Genomic DNA, 18936 nt, shown 5'->3' with positions numbered 1-18936 from the left:
ATAAGTAGTACTCTAACCGTGAACACTAACTAATATATAACTACTATATATATATATATATATATGAAATCACAGGGCTTTACCACAACAAATAAAATTATATCTCATTTCTCTAAGCACCTCTGTTCTAATTAGAAGAAGACAAGATTAAAAATGACACAGATTTAATTATTGTAGCTTTGTGAAACATTTTGAAATTAGGAAGTATAATGCCTCTAACTTAGTTTTTCTTTCTCAAGATTGTTTTGGCTATGCGGGGTCTTTTGTGACTCCCTTTGAACTTTAGAATTATTTTTCCTATTTATGTAAAATATGCCATTGGCATTTCTATAAGTATTGCATTGAATCTGTAGATTGCTTTGGGTAGTATGGACACTGTAATAATATTAAGTCTTCCAATCCATTAACCCAGAATATCTTTCCATTCATTTGTGTCTTCTTTAATTTCTTTCATCAATGTTCTATTGTTTTCAGTGTACAAATCTTTCACTTCCTTAGTTAAGTTTATCCCTAAGTATTTTATTCTTTTTGATGCTATCATAAGTGGAATTATTTTCTTAATTTCCTTTTTAGGTAGTTTATTTTTAGTGTATAGAAATACAGCTGATTTTTTATGTTGATTCAGTGTCCTGCAATTTTACTGAATTTTTTTATTAGTTCTGTTTTGTTTATGTGTATGTGTGAAGTCTTTAGGGCTTTCTAATTATAAGATCATGTCATCTGTAAACAAAAAATTTTACTTCTCCCTTTCCAATTTAGATGCCTTCATTTCTATTTCTTGTCAAATTGCTCTGGCTAGGACTCCCAGTTCTATGTTTAATAGAAATGACTAGAGCGGGCATCCTTGCCTTCTTCCCTATCCTACAGGGAAAGTTTTCAGCTTTTCATCATTGAGTATGATGTTAGCCATGGGCTTTTCACATATGGCCTTCAAATTGGTGAGTTAAAATCCTTCTTAGTCCTAGTTTGTTGAGAGAATTTTTATCATGAAGCAGTGTTGAATTCAGCCAAATGATTTTTCTGTATCAATTAAGATGATCATATGATTTCTTTCCTTCATTCTATTATGTGCTGTATCGTTGTATCACATTAATTAATTTTTGTATGTTAGACAATTCATACATTTCAAGGATAAACCCAACTTGGTTATGGTGTATGATCCTAAAACTACTCGGGAAGCTGAGGCGGGAGGATCACTTGAGCCTAGGAGGTAGAGACTGCAGTGAGTTGTAATTGCACCACTGCACTCCAGCCTGGGCAACAGAGCAAGACCTTGTCCAAAAGAGAGAGAGAAAAAAAAAGAAAACAGAAAAAGAGAGAGAGAGAGATGACCAATGGAACAGAATGGATAGCCCAGGAATAAAGCCATGTGTATACGGTTAACTGATCTTTGACAAATGCGCTAAGAATACACAATGGGGAAAGAAAAGATAGTCTCTTCAACAAATGCTGTTGAAAAAACCCTGCTTTTTTCTTACTCCACACACAGGAGTCAACTTAAAATGAATTAAAGACTTAAAGATAAGACCTGAAAGTTCAAAACTCCTGCAAGAAAACATAGGGGAAAAGCTTTATGGCATTGGTCTTCGCAGTGATTTCTTAAATATGATACCAAAAGCACTGGCAACAAAAGCAAAAGTTAACAAGTGGTACTACATCAAACTAAAAAGCTTCTACACAGGAAAGCAAACAATTAATAGAGTGAAAGGCAACCTAAGGGATGGAAGAAAATATTTGCAATGCAAACCATATATCTGCTAAGAAGTTAATTTCCAAACTATGTAAGGAACTTCTATAAGTCAATAACAAAAGCAAACAAATAACCCAATTAAAAATGAGCAAAGAGGCTGGGCGCAGTGGCTCATGCCTGTAATCTCAGCACTTTGGGAGGCCAAGGCGGGTGGATTACCTGAGGTCAGGAGTTTGAGACCAGCCTGGCCAACATAGCGAAACCCCATCTCTACTAAAAATACAAAAAATTAGCCAGGCATGGTGGCAGGCACATCTAATCCCAGCTACTCAGGAGGCTGAGGCAGGAGAATTGCTTGAACCCAGGAAGTGGAGGCTGTAGTGAGCTGAGATTGAGCCACTGCACACCAGCCTGGGTGACAGAGTGAGACTTCGTCTCAAAAACCAACCAACGAACAAAAAAAAGAACAAAGAACTTCAATAGACATTTGTCCAGTGACATACAGATGACCAAGAGGTATATGAAAAGATGTTTATCATCACTAACCATCAAGGAAATACAAATCGAAACCATATAAGATATCAACTTACACTTGTTACAATGGCTGTTTTCAAAAAAACAAACAAACAAAAGGTAAAAGGTAGCAAGTGTTGGCAAAGACATGGAGAAATGAGACTTTTGTATATTGTTAGTGGGAATGCAAAATGTTTCAGCTGCTATGGAAAACAGCATGAAGGTTTCTCAAAAAGCTAAACATAGAATACCATATTCCAGCAATTCCATTTCTAGGTATTCATCCAAAAGAACTGAAATCAGGTTCTCAAAGAGATGTTTACACTCCCACATTCATTGCAGCATTATTTGCAAGAGCCAAGATGTGGAAACAACCTAAATGCTCATTGATGGATAAAAGATGGATAAAGAAAATGTAATATGTGTGTGTGTATGTGTGTGTGTGTGTGTGTGTGTGTGTGTGTGTGTGTGGTTTATTTACATATACATATAATGGAATATTGTTCAGCCTTGAAAAAGAAGAAACCCTGCAATATTCATCAATGTGGATGAACCTGGAAGACATTATGCTAAGTGAAATAAGCCAGTCACAGAAGAGCAAATATTGCATTTTTCCACTTATATGAAATATCCAAAATAGTCAAATTTATAGTACCATAAAGTAGAATTTTGGTTTCCAGAGTCTAGAAGAAAAAGGAAATAGGTAATTGCTATTCAACAGATTCAGTTTCAGTTTTGCAAGATGACTATGTTCTAGAGATCTGCTGTACAACATCATGCCTGTAGGTAATGATATGATCTTGTCCATTTAAAAATTTGTTAAAAGGCTAGATTTCATGTTAAATGTCCTTACCACAATAATAAAAAGAGTGAAACAGAAGAGGTGTGCATAGTAGCTGGGTTTCCTTAAAGCAAAAGAGAGAGAAAGGGAAAGATTTAGAATTGAAAAAGAATACGTGATTTAAAAAAATAAAAAGATTCCTTCAATACTAGTTAGGAATAAATAGTAAGAGAAGTCAAACTGCATGTTGGTCTTCATTAACTTTTGCTACCTCAGCCTTCAGATCAAGCCGTACAGGGTGGCTGATGTTAATTCACATTGTGCTTTTTTCAAGCACCCTGTGTGTCTGTCTCCATTTTGGTGAAGATTTGCATCCAGCCCCAGGCTGGCAGGTACTCTCAGTAAATATTAACCGCTTGGCCCTAATGCACCTGAATGGACCATTCTTGACACAAATTAATGTGCTCCGAGGAAGGATTCATAGAACCTTCAAATTTTGAAAAGTAGAAGTCAGAAAAGTGTCTTGATCAAATCTCTTTTGATTGCAAATAATACAGACCAACTCAAGCCAGCATTTAAAAAGGGGTCGAGGAGTGGCTGTTTGTGGTTCATTCAAAGGAAAAGATTTGTATTTAGTTTTAAGTAAGGCTAGATCCAGTTAGTCAGACAATGTTGACAGGATCAGTTTCTATCCCTTAACTCTGGTCTTTATTGCATTTGCTTAATTATCAGCCACGTCCTCACCACACTGGTAGAAGCAGCAGGGCCAGAGTGCAGAAGTTCCTGGAAGCTCCATGCTTACATGATCCAAGCTTCTAGGCAAATAGAAAGAGAACTTCTCTGTTCTAGAAGTCATACAGAAGTTCTATAACTGTATCTCACTGATTTTCAGATTGGGTTACAGGCCCATCCTGAACCAATCGTGGTAAAAGAGAGATCATGTTATCAATGACTGAGCTGGGAGTAGGTACCTTTCCCTGGGGCTAGGGGTTATATCAGCTACCTATGACACAATGACTGAGTAGGCTGGGAGTGCTTTCCTAAAATATTGGACACTGTAATAAAGAGAAGGGGAATGGGTCCATCGTAGGAAAACTCAGATGTCTTATACAGATAAGGAAAGTTATTGAATCACCATTAACTGAGTGTGTACTATGAGGCTGAAGAAGCTATGAGCATTGAGTCTTTTAATCTACACCACACTTGCAGAGGTTGATGTAATTATCCCTATTTTACAATAGAAGAAACTGAGATGTGGAATATTTAGAAAACGTTTTCCAGCATCACGAAACTAGTAAGTCAAATTGCAGAGACTCTAACACAACATACACATTTCATCCTAATGTGTCTACTCTCTGGTGTTTTGCCTTCCATTGCCCCATATATAAACCCACCAATGAGTCAAGCAAGTTCCCGTTCAGTCTGAGGTGGGATAAGCCTAGTGCTTATCTTCTGTTCTGCTTGGGGTCAGCAGGTTATTTCAAAGGCGAGCTGAGAATGAACAGTACCTTGAAGTGGGAACAAAGTTAGTAAATTGAGAAGAAAAGATACAAACAATATTGTGAATATTGAATATTCTAAATCTGTAAAAAATGTACCAAAAGAAAAAAGACTGGAATCATAAATCCAAAAAGGATGAGAATAAGGGCTTCAGGGAGTTAAGATTTGAGGAATTATTTTCTTCTTTAGATTTTCCTGATCTTTCCAAACATTCTACCATGAGAGTGATTTATTTTTAATCAGAGAAAAATCTATTTAAAACAATCTTGCAAGTATAGGGTGAAGAAAGGTAAAATAACCTCTATGATATTTGAATTGGGTTGATAAGCTGGAGAAAGCTGTAAAGATCTTGTCAGGTTTCTGTGAATAAATTTTTTTTTAAAAAGGAAGCATTGGAGTTAATAGCAAATTCTCTGCATGAACAGAAGTTAATATTTTCATGCCCTCCAGCACTCAGGGACCAGCAGCACACAGTGCATGTATATATATTAACAACCTGGACATGGGTACAAATAGCAAGGTTGAAAAACTCGCTGACTCAGGTTGGTGGAGATGAAGCAAGGACAAACTTGGAGAATTCTTCCTGGAAGATTTTGAACTTCTAGGATTGTAGGCAGAAGAAAAGGTGAGCAGTGGATCCAGGGGAAAGAAAGGAAATAGGTTCTTCCTCTGGGGTGCAGGGCCCTGAACAATTCTCAGTGGGGAAGGGATCCTAGTTCTCACCTACATTAGTCTGTGTTCTCTAGAAAAGCAGGATAGATAGATAGATAGATAGATAGATAGATAGATAGATAGATAGATAGATAGATAGATAGATACATAGATACATAGATAATAAATAGATGATAGATGGATGGATGGATAGATAGACAGACAGACAGATAGATATTCTGTCTCTCAAAAACATCAAACTCAAATTGAGAGATATTCTATAAACAACTGCCCTGTAAGAGAGGGAGAGGGAGAGACAGAGAGAAAGAGAGAGAGAGATTTAGGTATGGTCTGAGATAGATTTAGGTAAGGTCTGAGAGCTGGAGAGCTTGCAGATTTAGGTGTAGATTCCAGTCCAAGTCCAAAGGTCTGAGAACCAGGAGGAGCACCAAGGGTAGATCAATGTTCTAGCCAAGCAGTCAGGCAGAAAGAGAAAGAGAGAGACTCCTGCCTTCCATCCTCCTTTTGGTTCTATTCATCCTTTTTCATTCTTTATTTTCTATTCAGGCCCTCAGTGGATTGGATAATACCCACCCACACTGGGGAGAGCCATTCCCTTTACTCAGTCTAACGATTTGAATGCTAATTTCTTCTGGAAACAGCCTCACGGACACACTCATAAATAGCATGTAACCAGATACCTGAGCATCCCATGATGCAATCAAGTTGAAACACACAGTTATCATTCTCCCTGAAACCCCTTTACCCCGTGAAATCGAAGAATATAATCTTCATCACAATCAGAGCCCCTTGGATTTCTGTTACACATCACAGTTTGCAAGCCACTTTCTCATTTGCTATCTCATCTGATTCCTGCCATCTCTTCATTGGGCTAGAATAGCAAGAGGAGCAAATCTCTTAAAAGTTTGGTTGTGACTGTCTCACATCAGAAGATAAAGAAAACAGAAAGCTTCAAGCTATGTTTTATGTTCATGTTCTGAACTGAAAGTAGTGTTTTAAGAAAGTCAAAGTGGTCTTGGAATTTCTAGCAATGGCTAAACAAAGTGTGTGCCTTTGTGCTATTGGTGCTTGTTGTACTAAGAAAAAAAAATGAAGTTGAGTCATTAAGAAAGAAGTCTCCCTCCACTAATGAATAAACCGGTGATCATATGCTGCCCAACAGACAAACTGGGAAGGACACAGCATCATTTTTGTGGTATTCCTGCTGAAAAAAAAATCATAACCTCATGAATCTAGTCATCAGGCAAACTCAAATTGAAACGTACTCTATTATAAGCAACTGGTCTATACTCTTCAATAATAATTCATGAATGATAAACTGTGAATAACTGTTTCAGATTAAAAGACACTAAAAAGATAGCAACAATTTAATGTGCCACATGATTCTAGGTGGAATTCTAGACCAGAAATTGCTTTGGCTATAAAGTACATTATTAGGATAATTGGTGAAATTTGAATAAGATCTGTAGGTTAGATAAGTATCATTAAATCAATGTTAACTTTCTGATTTTGGTCATTGTACTCGATTATGTAAGATAATGTCTTTGTTTTAAGGAAATACTTAAGTATTTGGGGTAAAGGGACTTCACGCCTGTAACTTGATCTCAAATAATTCAGAAATAAATACATGGATAGATAGATACATACTTACAGAGTAACGGATATGGAATGGCAAAGCTAATGGGTAAAGAGACAAAGAGACAAAGCTAACGGGTACAGATACATAGATATAGATATAGATATAGATATATAGATATAGAATGATAAAGAATATTCATAATTGGGGAACTGTGAATACAAATGGTAGAAGAATTATTTATACTATTTTCTTGCAATTTTATGAAAGTTTTAAAGTATTTCTTTTTAAGTTTAAAAAGAAGGGAAAACAAAACAAACAAGCCCTCATTTCTGTGAGGGCAAATTTGGGATGGATGGGAGGTAAAAAGCAAGTCGCCTTCTCTTTCTGATTAAAGACGCAGGAAGAAGACAGGTGGTTGAATGTGGTCACATGCAGCACTGATGAGGTGTACATTCTGCTTGTTTGCTTGACTTGACTCTGTTCTTTTTCCCCTCACAAAAACCACTGTCTGAGAGCACTCACTATGGTCACATGAGCCTCCAGTCACACCTGCTCCTGGAGAGACACCCTCTAGCCCATGAGACTATCACACCCCAGAACCAAGGATTGGAGATGAGGAGGAATGAGCTACATATGATTCTCTAATAAATGGACATCAGTCTTAAGAGTATGAGTGTTAAAAGCACTTATTTCAACTTGTCCATGCGGATGGGTTGCTAAGGATGGTAACAAGCTGCTTTTATAATTGAAACAATGGAACTTGCCAGTGAGCTGGCTGTGATGTCTAACACTTGAGCTATAGCAAAATGGCCCGACAGAGCCTGAATGATCCTGTCTTCAGCCTAAACAAAATGGATAGACCACAGAAACCCTGCCTCCGATAAGAGGCCAGTATGGTGCCCAGAGTAGGACAACATCTGAGGAAATTGGCACACAGAGACTTGTTGAATGACTTGTGAAACTTGTTCAGACGGGTGTAGTGGCTCATGCCTGTAATCCCAGCACTTTGGGAGGCCGAGGCGGGTGGATCACCTGAGGTCAGAAGTTCGAGACCACCCTGGCCAACATGGTGAAACCCCATCTTTACTAAAAAACACAAAAATTAGCTGGGTGTGATGGTGGGTGCCTGTAATCCCAGCTACTCAGGAGGCTGAGGCAGGAGAACTGCTTGAACCCAAGAGGCAGAGGTTGCAGTGAACTGAGATCGCGCCATTGCACTCCAGCCTGGGTGACAAGAGCAAAACTCCGTCTAAAAAAAAATGAAAGGGAATAGAATGAGCTGCAATGCAATACACTGCGATACAACATGATGTGATGGAATTATACAACAGGACAGACACTGTCAAGCAGATAATAGAACATAGGTGACAACTCCTAACATTCATGGCATGAAACAACCTTGACCTGGATGGTGTTCTGCATACTCAAAACTGTAAGTGATTTAGTTCCATGTTCTTCTTCCATATTTTCTTCTCAGCTGAGAAGAGAAATTTATAATATAAATATTTGACTTTCCAGTCAGAAAGATCTAGATTTTTCTATCCTGGCTTTACCCTTTGCCAGCTTGAAAACTTTGGGAAATTCATTCATGTCTTTAAATTCCAAACCCCTCAATGGGGAAAATATGCTTGGGTCACAGAGCTTTAAAGAGAAAATCTGAGACATATAGTAAACATCAAAGTGCCCAGAAGAGACACTGGCACACAGAGGTACAAAATACTTTTTATTCTGACTGTCCATCTTTACTTTCTCAGCATTTGTCTACAGCACACATTGTGTCCCAGAGGGACTAGAGAGTTGGGCCCTCTGGAAGGCCCTCATTTCACCTTTAATCACTAGGTAACTGACCACATGTGGCTTGAGTCTGGGATCATGAATGGATGGGGCTCCTTCTGGAACCTTATCCTCTTACACACCAAGTGAACATTTTGGAAATATTTTTATCCAAATGGATGACAAAAACAGTAGTGAATATAATGGAAAATATCCTGATATGAACCCCTTCCTTTCTTAACTAGGCCACAAAAATGAGGCACCCTTATTCATAATGGGAAGTGATGCTTCGTTGCATTTGACAATTTTTGATTTTATATTTATTCTTTTTTATAGTGTCTGTCTCCCCTTTAGACTGTAGTCACCACGAGGCAGGAATGATATCTCATTCATCAATTCCGTAGTGCCTATCACAGAGTTGCCAGTGCATGGTAAATGCTAAATAAATGTGTGAATAAATGAATGAATGAATATAATTTTCTAGGTTTGGAGGGGCTTCTTAGAAGTCACTTGGAGCACTCTGTGTCTGTTGTCTGGATTACACCCATAGAAATTCCACCTGTCCATTCAATTCTAAAATATTATCCATGAAAAATTTCTAATCTTGCCCAACCTTAGTTCCCTAGGACTAATCATGGAAGGATTTGCCTCCAACCTCCTAGGGTGCAGCCAAGTTGGAAGACATTCTCTGTGTCCCGATTCTCAAAAGAGGAAGATGAGGCTCCATTGGATTGGACCAGGAATTATGTGCTGGGGTGAGGCTGTCATCTCCAGCCTTTTACCTGCACAATAAAGTGACCAACTAGGAGAGGACCTTGGAAGCCAGAGAAGACCTGAACAGGAAGAGTGAGATGTCAAAATCCACCTGGAGAAGAGAGTAACACGAGTTCCTACATCCTGACTAAGATAGCTCCAGGGAGGTGAAATTGTGGGTTCTAGAGTCAGATAGACTGGGTCTGAATCCCAGATCCACCAAGTGAGTGCTCTGGGACCTCAGAAACACTCCATAAATCACGTGTGCCTCAGTTTCCTTCTCCTTCAAATGGAACGGGACAATATAGTACACAGGATTACCATAAATGAAGTAATATGGTAAATAAATTAGAACAGAACCAGATTCATAATAAGCATTCAATCTTTGCTCTTTTTATGGCTATCCAGGGTAAAGAACAAGCCTGTGTCAACAAGAGACCGAATAAGAAACCCTCAAGGAGGAGACGTGGGAGTTGCCTTCATTCATTGGATAGAGTGCCGCAGCACAGGATGCTCTGAGAGGCCAGCACCACACCCTCTTGACCAGGCTGTAGCCATAAATGTTCCAGAGGAATCTGAGAAAACCACTGCAGAATACACAGAGCACAGCTGCATTTTGTCTTCTCCACCTACAACAGGGTTTGCTCTACCCTGCCATATCACAGGCTCCTGAAAAGACCAACTCACAGCACCACAGGATGTGATTAAGCCTTGGAGAAGATTAATTACCCACTTTCTTAGGAGTCGGTCTCTCCTCGCCACTCACTCAAGTTCCTTTACCCCCCACTAAGCCTCTGAAAGAATCTAACATCATAAACAAGGATCTCATTAGCAACTTGAATTCGGGCTGCAGATCTTTTGTGAAGATTTGGTTACAGATGCTGCTTTAACTTCTGAGGATTATTCTTCAGCATCCAGAGAGACTCCAGTTGCTCTCCTGGGAAATGTTCTCTCACTTGAATAACTCATCTGTTCACCCATTGGCATAACTGCTGCCAGTTCCAAGCACCTGCTGAGGAGTGGACCCAGATTAGGCCTCTGGCAGGGCTACAAAGAACGCATTTCAGTGTTGGACTTCCCATTCCATTTGCATCTTCAGGGGAAGTTAATGTCCCACTCAAGTTTCTCTCAGTTAGGGTGACAGGGAGATGCAGTTCTTCAAATGCTGTCCTCAAGTAGAGAGGGAGACCACAGAGCTCCGACTGGCTTGCCAGCCCATGGAGCCATTTTTTCTTTGGTGGTGGATGCTCTCGGTGTGGCCTCTAGAGCTCCTTTCATGTTCCTTTTCTCTCTGCATTCCCACCGAGGGTCCACATCACCTCTCGCCTGGACCTCAGTCTGTCTCCTCTCTGCTAACCAGGGTATTTTCACTTCCCTGCAGCTTTCACACAGCAGCCAGATTAATGTTCCTCAGTGCAGCTTTGATCACACCACTGTGCCCAAACAAAATCTTTCATGGCCCCCAGCTACCCAGTGATCAAAGTCCAGGGTCCTCACTCCAGCATTAAAGAGCCTCTGTATTGTGGATCCCAAATCATCACATGCCCCACCTCCATCACCCATCTGTTCCACTCCCACCTACCTCAACCTCAGTTCTAGTCCTTCAAGCTGCAGGCAGCAGCTCATCGAGAAGGTCATGAAATCAATGAAGTATGTGACGAAAGCATTTTAAAATGAAATTTATAGCAAAAGAACAAATATGTATATGGCTTTCTATATAGCAGGCTCCATTCCAAATACTTTGCATAGACTCACATACTTCTCACACTGTCCCTAGGGAAATAAGCACTCTTGCTATCCCTGTTTTACAGATAAGGACACAGACCCAGGGAGGTTAAATAAGTTGTCCAAGGTGATTAATTCTGGCTTGAACCCAGAGAGCCTTGTATCAGAAGCCACACTCTGCTATACTCCCCATGATGTACTATATGGAATAAAACTATATTCTAGATTTTGTAAAACCATATGGAACAGAATAGAAAATTTAGGGCATTCTGTATATACAATGGTAAATGTTCCATGAAGGTCTGTTGGAGATAAATATAAATGTATACACACAAGACTACAGTGGAAAATGTGTATTGTGCTGAGTACACAAGGTCAAGTGTTTGTCTTACTGTGGCTTGTGGTCAAAAACACGTGAAACCTGTTGTTCTGGCTAAAACCAAGGAACTGCCAATGATCTCTCATGCTTCTTTGCCTCTACATCTTCACCCACACTGATCCCAGCACTGGAAATATCTTTCCCCGTCGTTTCTCACCTGTCTCTCTGGTCCAAACATGTCTTGTCCATGGAGTCTTTCTTAATTCTTCTCTTTATTCTGTCTTCTAAATTATAAGCTTCTTGAGGGCTTAGGTACATACATTTCACAATCAGTTCTTGCTTCCTAACAAAGAAGGAAGCATCTTCCAGGAGGCTTTTACTCCCAACCTACTTTCAACCCCCCATTGGTGTGATGAGATTTCTGATATTCGTCTTCTTTCTGTGATACTTTGGGACAATGGTTCTCAAAGTGTGGTCCCCAGACCAGCAACGTCAGCATCGCCTGGGACTTGTTAGAGATGCGTATTCTCAGGCCCCATCCCAGACCTACTGAATCGGATTATCTGAGGGTGAACAACAGCAGTGTGTGCTACAACCAGCCTTCCAAGTGATTCTGATGCTTGTGCAAGTTCGAGAACCACTGGCTTAAGAAAAAGCCATTCTTATTCAATATGAGAGAAGGGTTTGTTTCATGAATCTGGGCCAGTTGGCTGCATTGTATTGCTTATGAGGACAAGGTCAGGGGATCAACTTTGTGTATCCAAGTCAGCAACATGTCACACCACACATTGAATCCCCCAACCCTAGCTTTTGTGCAATTGCAAGCTATTTAGTCCCAAAAGAACTATGGATGTCTCAGTGCCAAAGCTAACTCACCTAAATTATTACTGTCATTGCATTAATGGAGCCAGGCTCACAGCCATGAGCCATCAAGCACCCTGCAGGGGACAGTAAAAGCAGAATCAGGAATGGACAAAGACATTGTTAGAAGTCAAGAGAACATGGACTTTCTAAATACCAAGGCATTTTAGAAGGTATGGCTAAAACAGATTGCAAATGATGACGAAAGGCAGTAAAAATCCAAGTGGGTTTAGGATGGGAAATTTCAAATTTCATAGGAAATCCAAGGTCACAGAAATAATAAACCAGAATGACCTAGGAGCTAGCACTTGATAGATTCAGGAGCATTTCCATGGACAGACATTTTATATTTGAAGAAACTCGAATCTATATTCCAAGAAGTTAAGAAACACGATCACGCAATGAGGAAATAGCAGAACTAGAATGCAAACCAACTTTTGTTACCCAGGAGTCTCTACTAAAGGTCTGCCTGCCCTGCTGAGGGCACTCCCCTCTCTGCGGTTTCTCTTCTACACTCCTGCCACACTGGCCCCAGTGCTGCCATGTCCACTCCCAGGGCTCTACACTTACTCTTCCTTCTCTTTTAAGTATTTTTTCACTAGCTGTTCCCAGAGCTGCACCCTCCTCATCCTTTAGGCCTCAACCCAAATGTTACTTACTCAGAGAGTTCTTCCCTGACCACCCAGCCCACACTTCTGTGACTGTACAAGTTTCCTGGGGCTGCTGAAACAAATGACTGCAAAGTTGGTGACTTAAAACAACATAAGTTGGCTGGGTATGGTGGCTCACGCCTGTAATCCCAGCACTTTGGGAGGCCCAGGCAGGCGGATCATGAGGTCAGGAGATTGAGACCATCCTGGCCAACATGATAAAACCTCATCTCAACTAAAATACAAAAAAATTAGCCGGGTATGGCGGTGTGTGCCTGTAGTCCCAGCTGCTCAGGAGGCTGAGGCAGGAGAATTGCTTGAACCCAGGAGGCAGAGATTGAAGTGAGCCGAGATCACACCACTGCATTCCAGCCTGGACAACAGAACGAGACTCCATCACAAAAACAAAACAAAACAAAACAAAAACATAAGTTTTTTCACTTACAGTTCTGGAGGCCAAAAATCCAAACTCAATGTGTCAGCAGGGCCATGTCTCTCTGAAGGCACTAGGAGAAAACCTGCCCCATGCTCCTCTCCTAGGTTCTGGTGGCTGCCAGCCATTCATGACATTTCTTGACTTGTGGCTGCATGACTTCCAGTGGCACTGTCCTCTCTGTGTCTGTGTTAAATATCCCTCATAAGAACACCATTCGTCGGATTAGGGCATACCCTAACACCATATGGCCTCATGTTAACATCATTACATCTGCAAAGACCTTATTTCCAAGTAAATCCACATTCATATGCATTGGGCATTAGAACTTTGACACATCCTTTTTGGGGGAGGTGGGGAAAAACTCAACCCACACACAGCCACAGACATTTCCTACAATACCCTATTCTATCGTCTCCATACTGCTTCTCAGTATGTGACATTATCCTATTTATTTATAAGTGTATGTGCTCATTGCCTGCCCAACCCTTCCCCAACTAGAAAGAAAGCTTCTTATAGCCGTGCACCTCTCTGTCTTGTTCACAGATGAATCTCCAGCACGTAGAAGGGGGGCCTGGAACAAAGCACTGTTTTACAAAGATTTGCTAACTTCCTGAACTGCCTCTCCCACTGGGGTCTTTCATTACATGGTCCCACCTCACCAACCACAGGGATGAATACATGACCTAAGCTGACTTATCAGAACCATTGTAAGGACAGACCCTGTGAGAGAGGGAACCATGATGTCTCCTCTGAAATCATTGCTGTGAGGATGATGTCATAGTGTTGCCAGATAAAATACAGAATGTCCAATACTCTTTTTAGCATAAATAAAGATCCCATGCGATATTTAGGACAGTGCAAATACTACTTGGGACCTCCTTCTTCTGAAAAAGGTATTTGTTGTTTATCTGAAATTCAACTCAACAGAGCCTTCTTTACTTTTATTTGCTAAATCTGGAAACTCTATGGTGTCAGTCTCAAACTGCCAGAACCTTGTTGTCCACACAAGGAAGGAACAAACCTCCCTGAGAATGAAGCCTTTGTAGAAGGAAGCAGAGTCAAGAGATAAAGACTAATTCCTGGTCATATTTCCTAAGCCCCTGCATCCAGCCATGCCTAAATGCTTCCTTTACCTCTGAGGCTTCTCAGTAATCTGTGTCAGTAAATCCCTCATCCATCTTATATTTTTCTTTCCTAAGCTATTTGAAACTAAGTTTTTGCTACTTGCAAATGAAGTTCTGGTGAATGTAAATCACCTTCCAATCAGTGCCAATTCTTGCCTTCATGATCTCCTAAAATCCATAATCCCTTAGTTTCCCTCCTAGTTTTTCCACTACTTTCCCCAATGATGCCCATTCCACTCTTAGTTAAGAGTAGTCTGATGTAATCCTTTGTGTTCAGGCCAGAAAGGTCCATCTCAGCTGTCTCCCTCCAATCTGTATCATGAAGCCCATGAAGATGCAGAGGAGAGCCCCAACAAGACACAAACCCTCTCTCTTGCTGATGCTGACCACCCTATAAAGCATAAATGCAATGTCTTATTATGCTAAGAGGTCCCCTTTTGATCAGGTATGAAGAATAAAAGCAAGAAAAAAAGGGGAGAAAAAGGCAGGAAACTCTATCCTACTATAGCCAAAATGTTTCTCCTGAGCCTCCAAAGAAACGGGGCCCATTGCAAGGTCTGGGTGCTGTGGGTTTCTTGAGCAGCAGAATCCCAACCTTTCATTCTCTTCTCCAGCTTTACTGCAGAGTCTTAAGAGCAGACCCAGTTGGTCATACAAAAGTGACAGCAAACAAGAAGGTCCACAGAGCTGAGACAGCACCCCAGATGGTATTGCCTGCAGATGACTTGTGCAGTGTTCCTGCTGTCACACATATCCCCTTGGTCCTACATAATAAATCTCCTCTTGTTGATGGGACAGACAGCTAGGATTGCTGCTTTTACTTTTGGCAGATCCTGATTTGCTAAAGATTGGCCCCTCCATTCCAAGCAGAAGAGAAGGAACAGGCCAAGTGCTAGGGTGCCAATCCCTTAGCATCTAGGCAGGAGAAAAGAGAGAAAACTCATATCCTTGCCAAGAGATCTGTCAAATGGCCATAGGCAGGGACATAAACCTCCATCCAAATTAAACACTCAGCCTTCTGAGCCCGGTAGTTGCCAAGCATACACATTGTAAATCAAGACAGCATGTATTCATCCAGCAAATATTTATCAAGATCAGGCAATATGCAAACACTGTGCTAGGCACTTGGGAAAAAAATAATGAGAAAATGTAAATGTGGTTTGCTGTGGTTTGAGGGCTTATGGCCCCTCAAACATTTATGTTGAAACTTTTTTTTGTTTGTTTGTTTGAGATGGAGTTTCGCTCTTGTTGCCCAGGATTGAGTGCAATGATGCCATTTCAGCTCACTGCAACCTCTGCCTCCTGGGTTCAAGTGATTCTCCTACCTCAGCTTCCTGAGTAGCTGGGATTACAGGCACGCACCACCACACCCAGCTAATTTTTGTATTTTTAGTAAAGACAGGGTTTCACTATGTTGGCCAGATGGTCTCAGTCTCTTGACCTTGTGATCCACCCTCCTCTGCCTCCCAAAGTGCTGGGATTACAAGTGTGAGCCACCGCACCTGGCCTATGTTGAAACTTAATTCCCAGTATGAAAGTATTAAGAGGTGAGGCTTTTAAGAAGTGAATAGGTCATGAGCACGTCACAGTCATGGATTGATTAGTCACCTTATGAAAAGGCTGGAGACAGCTAACTAGACCCCTTTTGCCCTCCTGCTCTTCTGCCATGGAAGGACATGATGTTCATCCTCTTCAGAGGACACAGCCACAGGAGTTACCTTGGGAGCAGAGACCAGCCTCTCTCCAGGCACCAAACCTGATGGCACCTTGACCTTAGATTTCCCAGCCACCAGAACTGAGAGAAATGAGTTTCTATCATTCATAAACTATCCAGTCTCCAGTATTTTGTTACTGCAACAGGAATGGAATAGACACTGTCCCTCAACCTAGCAACTTCTCTAGTTGGAAAACTAGGCATCAGCCACATAAATGCTTAAGTAAATGAAGATGTTACTGTGGTAACAGAGAGAAACAGAAAATACGAGAAAAATTACAAAGATTCAACAGACTTCATTCAATGTTCAACAAATATCTGTTGCACCTCTGCTGGGTGCCAGACATTGGTGTGGGTGCTGGGGTGACAACCTCACTTTATTCAACAAAAGTTTGGATTGAATTATTAACTGGAATTATTTACCCACCTTATGTAGAAGCTCATTTCACTCTCAGCTTGTGCAATGAATGTTCCTCCCATCGGGTTGCTGGCTTTCTGGTTATCTTCAGCCCAGAATGTATGCCTGCAATACCTATTGGTCTAAGCTCACAGAAATCAAGGGTCTGCAATCAGTCACTAGGCTCTTGGGAAAGCAGGGCACAGGCAAATGAGAACTTGAATCAGAATGGAGCAGGCCGTTATTTTGTTTTTGGACTCCATCTGTGACACTGGTAGAATGTAGAGAATTACAGAGTAGAATTGATGTAGTATCCAACTGGTTAGCATTCAGGAGCTCTACACTTTGCTGATGATTCATGAGGTGGGAAGTTGGGGTTTTAACTGTTTTATATTAGCATTTGCATCTTATAAAATATTCCTAGATTCTACAGCTTCTCTCCAAGTTTGATGGTCCTGTGAGAGTTTGACTTCAGACTCACGAACTACAGTCAGCTGAGGAAAACCCAGTGGTTATTTCTTTGCCATGAAAGTGCCCTTGCTCTGCCTACAGAGCATTCTGGCTATTTGCCCAGACTCAAAATTCTCAAAAGTGTGTAAACTTAGAAAGCATTCTCCAGCTGCTCTGGACTTCAGCATCTCAGGTTTTAGTTAAGAGTCTTTCAACTGCATGTGAAACAATCCACTTTAAATTAGCTTAAAGGAAAAATGTAAAGGGGGAAGGGAAGGAGTTTATTAGGAATATACAAGGACATCTCACAGAAGCCAAGGGAGCAGAGCCCAGAAGAGTCCCCTGAGGGTCTGGAACCGGAAATTGGAAAAGCCCACAAGAAATAAGATAACCACAACTCGATCTCCCCTGTGACCCCAACAACTCTCATCCCGGCTGAACTCTGCAGCATCTGGTTCATTCTTTTGTCTCTGAAAAAAAGCATGTCTCTTTGCTCTGTGTGCAAGATGGAAAATGGCTACTTTACAGTTCCTGCATTTCCATCCTTTCACCTTCAAGCCACATCAGAGACCAACTAGCTGCCATTTTCCTCTAAAATTCTAAAATTCTGTCACTTAGTAATTTAACCACAATTTATGAAGTGCCTACAATGTGCCAGACTCTGTCCTAAGACAGTAGAAATAACCACTCATTGAATTGGCCCCTCAAAAACCTCAACGCATCAATGTTATTAGGATCTTATGATTGGGTCCAAGACATAGTATCTTTCCACACCTGTGTACTAAATAAGTTGAGAGACAAGAAGAAGAATATCAGGCCAAAATATAATGTTTATTATCAATAAAGACTAGGTTGGAAGACATGAGTTCTATTCACAGACAGATGAGACCTCTAAGAGTTCTAATCCTAGACAGGTGAGCCCTCTAATTCTGAAATCCAGAATTTAAGCGATGTACCCTCTCAGACACCTATCCCAGCAGGGGAGAGGTTTCAAGCCCTATGCAGACATAAGACTCACTGCCCCAAGCAGCTGCTTAGAACTCATTTACCCTAAGGGCAGTTCATGTTCAAGGAGAAACAGAAAGAGCTGAGCTGAGCATGATAACTTCACTTTTCCTATTTACCAAATAGAGAAATCACTTCACCTTTCCTAGGGCAAAGTACCTAAAGAGGCAGAGAGAGGCCAAATGTGGTAAAACTGACTGAGCTGCTTCCACATGGAAGAAAACGTTAAGAATGGGAAAAGCATTTCCCATCTCCAAACAACCATATTTAATATTATTCTTTGCTTTTATCATTTAAGCTTCTTAAATCTGTCATTCAAAAGTCTGAGTTCCTTTTCTTTCTTTAATTGAGTGGACATGTTTTTCTGCTGATATTTTCAAAGGTTTGATTTTTTGGTTGTTATTATTCTAGTGGTTGTCTTTATAACTATTATTTCTTCAATACTTATTCTTCTATTCTCTAATCCATGCCTGGCAACTCCCCACCATATTCCCTTCTTGTTCCTTACCACCATATTTTAGTGGATTATTATATGTTTAAATATTACATCTGTGACATGGTATCTTTTAACCTCTGGCTATGAAGGATTAGAAAGGCAGCGTACATAGCGACATCTTTTACCATTCTTTTCCCTCTTCTCCTTTCAGCTTTTCTTAATAAAATCATTTCTACACTGGGAGAGCTTATAAGATTTTGTTCTGCAATCATAATCTTCAAATTTACTTTAGTCTTGGTCCCACTGTTACACGGAATTTCACACTCACCATAAGTCTTATTTCCATACTTCCAGCTTTCATTCTGAAGTTCATCCTCTAGTGGCTTCTCAGGAAATACATTCTCTAAGCTATTGCATGCTCAAGAATATCAGTCTTCTGCCCTTATACACAAGCAACAGTTCTGCTGTGTTTTTTAAAAAGTATCATTTTTTTCTTACAGATTTTATAAGCATTGCTTCATTGCTCTCCAGATCTGAATTGCCATGGAGAAGACTGAG

At 40.6% G+C, this 18936-nt stretch overlaps 2 long non-coding RNA genes across 3 annotated transcripts in view; one reads left to right on the top strand and one right to left on the bottom strand.

Moving 5' to 3' along the window:
• LOC117977452 (uncharacterized) overlaps nucleotides 1–18936 on the top strand; it is a 40886-nt gene that overhangs the window by 5623 nt on the left and 16327 nt on the right. The window contains exons 3-4 of one of the 2 annotated variants that reach the window (XR_008622626.2): nucleotides 868–8167; nucleotides 9670–11466. The exons of the other annotated variant lie outside the window; for it this stretch is intronic. This is a non-coding gene — a long non-coding RNA (uncharacterized LOC117977452). Of the gene's footprint in view, nucleotides 1–867; nucleotides 8168–9669; nucleotides 11467–18936 lie in introns of those variants that run through there. 2 annotated transcript variants of the gene reach the window in all.
• LOC130541146 (uncharacterized) overlaps nucleotides 1–18936 on the bottom strand; it is a 36727-nt gene that overhangs the window by 3787 nt on the left and 14004 nt on the right. The gene's annotated exons all lie outside the window — the stretch shown is intronic.

This window comes from Pan paniscus, chromosome 23 (assembly GCF_029289425.2).
Source record: "Pan paniscus chromosome 23, NHGRI_mPanPan1-v2.0_pri, whole genome shotgun sequence".
Classification (NCBI taxonomy): Eukaryota; Metazoa; Chordata; class Mammalia; order Primates; family Hominidae; genus Pan; species Pan paniscus.
This window is presented reverse-complemented; position numbering and strand designations above follow the sequence as displayed.